Source organism: Bidens hawaiensis, unplaced genomic scaffold (assembly GCF_021521415.1).
Source record: "Bidens hawaiensis isolate Kalapana, Puna unplaced genomic scaffold, B.hawaiensis_p1.1 tig00007738_1, whole genome shotgun sequence".
Lineage (NCBI taxonomy): Eukaryota > Viridiplantae > Streptophyta > Magnoliopsida > Asterales > Asteraceae > Bidens > Bidens hawaiensis.
In genome coordinates, this window is record NW_027491537.1 from 883,157 (window position 1) to 886,005 (window position 2,849).

General features: G+C 43.1%; 1 pseudogene; it reads left to right on the forward strand.

Annotated features, from left to right (window-relative positions):
• Positions 1-1,159: 1,159 nt before the first annotated feature.
• On the forward strand, positions 1,160-1,259 carry LOC143635924 (small nucleolar RNA R71; annotated as a pseudogene).
• Positions 1,260-2,849: the final 1,590 nt, after the last annotated feature.

The window sequence follows — 2,849 nt, forward strand, 5'->3', positions numbered from 1 at the left end:
CCTCCTCATCTAAAAACGCATAGTCAAGATGGGCTGGAAAATCCTTAAGCTCTAAGGAAGAAGGAGGACTCTTGACAGAAGGTCGGTCCATAGGATCGTCTCGTACGATCTCAGCAGACACGCCAGATTCAGGGCTATGTGACTCAGTGTCGTCATCCAAGGACTGATCGGTCATGGCAACCATCTCAATATCTGGAATCTCCCTATCGAGAATCTGGGTGTCGGAGGCAGATCCTCCATAGATTTCGTTGACAAACTCCCCAACATGTTCCATAATGGTATCGATGAAGTATAAGGAGTCATCAGCAGACTTGGGGTGTTTTAGTGACTCTCGCTGGTGTGCTTGGTAACTGTTAGTTCTCGGCCTGTGCTGTACTTCCTTGGTTGCGCCTCTGATGCACCTTGGCCGGTGGAGACTACAACTGAATATCCTCGTCCACCTGCTCCTCTACATCTACTACAGGCTCTTCAATGACTCCTCTCGTCGCCTCCTGAATCACGGGCTTGCTACGTGCTCCTGCACGCTCCTCGTCGTCACAGCTTTCGCGAACGCCTTTGGATTTTGTTCTATATTACTCGTAAGTGAACCTGGCGACCTCTCATTCAGACGACTTGCTATCTCTCCCATATGCCGCTCAAGATTATAAATTGACGCTCGCTGATTTCTCATGAATGACTCGTGCTCCCGAAATTTCTCTTGAGTCTCTTTGTGACGGGAGTCCACTTGATTCATAAGCTGCGACAGCATCTGTGTCTGTTGTGCCATCATCTCCTCTAACGTGGGCATCTTCTCCCCACTACTCGCTCCCTCACCAGAACCCTAGAAAAGACTCTGACACTGCTGGAAGCCGAAATGATTTCTGTTCCTCCAGTTGGATTCTGATTGCCTCTCCACCCCGAATTATAAGAATTGAAAGAGTTTTGATTTCGGTTCGGATTACTAACAAGGTCTACAGCCTCCTCATGGAAACCTACGGGGCACTGAACTGTATCATGCCCCCCTCTACAAATCTCACACAACTTACTCTTTAACGAACGGTATTATGCCCCCCTCAAAATTTCCGTCGTCAATGAGTTGCCTCCTGCAGCTGTGTCGAGCATACGCTGAGTCGCGTATGTCACTCTGTTATAAAACTTTTCAACAACTGCCCATTCTTGCATGCCATGGTTCGGACATAAAGTGAGTAAATTTTTGAATCTCTCCCATGCCTCGTAGAAGCTCTCGGTGTCTTCCATTTGGAAAGACTGAATCTGGTTATGCAAACGAGCGGCCTTAGCCGGAGGATCGTAAATATCAAGAAATTGGGCATGCATGGTGGCCCAAGTAGCGATGGATCCCTGTGGGAGGGACTTAAGCCACAAACTCGCATGATCGACACGTAAGAACAGAAAGATGCGAAGTTTGATGACGTATTCGGATACGCTGGTAAGATGGAAAGTGTCGCAAATACGTGCAATGCGAGTGATTTGAGAATGTGGGTTCTCGTGGAGCAACCCGTGAAATTGAGCAGAATGAGAGATGGTGTTCAGAATGTTAGATGGAATTTTCCAATTCGTCAAAACTGCGATGGCTCGTGGAGCAATGCAATGTTAGATGGAATTTTCCAATTGTTTCTTCTGGTTCTCTTAGTAAATTTCTTGGCCTAAACACAGCCATGGTAATTTTCCAAGAGATATCCATTTCTTCTACATCATTAGGATGAATTTGATCGAGTTCGGTAGCCACTAAAGGTTGAATCAAATCTCCCGCAAGAAAATCATTGTAACAATTCATGAATCTCGCCATTAAAGCAATGTTCTCTTGAGTTTCTTTTGAAATAACGGGAGTCTGACTGGAATTCTGACTAGTAGAAACACCAGACGATTGAGGATGAGCATTAACAGTAGAGGATTGACCAGGTTTAGCAAAGAACACTAGTGCAGGTTGTGGTGAGACATGAGAATATTGACCCTGACCCTGAGTGAACTGATGTGTGTCTAAAGGGTGTTTATTCCTACGGAGCTCACAACTAAGCTTTAAGTTTATAAAATGGATTTTCCTAATAAAACTACACACAACCGGCAAGTGTACTGATCGTAAGTAATATAGAACTAAGGAAGTCCGAGTATCGAACACGAGGACACATGAAAACGTCTATGATCACTAACCCTAGAAAAAACTTTCCTAAAAATAATATTTTTTTAAATTGATTTTAAATAATTAACTACTTGACCTAACCTACTTTAACTAAATTAAAAGACTTAACTTAACAAGACTCTTAATGAAACTTTACGAATAAGACTGACAATGGAGAAAACGTCTACCTAGGTAAGAATCCTATCGAAGGTCTAATAAGTTAATGGAATGAATAATCTCACGACACCGGTATCTAAGGATGACACAACTAAGGTTCACTCAAGAAAGCTAGATCACCTCTCGGTCTCACTAACAAACCCTAACTTACACTTAGTTGATTTTAAGAACAAACTGGGAAACGAATTGCTAAAGTGTTCTAATGTCGACTCACCTCTCGGTCTCACCGACACACGACCCTAATGGAAACGAATACTACACAACCAAGGATAGAGGAACAATTTGGTTTAACTTAAACTATATCAACTAATCGCTCACAAACCCAAACCCGACAAGAACCGAACCCGCTCTCGCGCAATCCTATTCCTAACAAGTTAAAGCTATGAGACGACCATACTTCCTATCACCTCTCGGTCTCTAAGAAGGTGCCTACCCGCTGAATCTAATCAATTAACATAACCACTTAAACCCTACGGTTGTACTTCCCGCAAACAATCTCTAAACACAAAGTAAAGAATCAAACAAGCAATAATCAATCAAAACTAATTCAATTAAT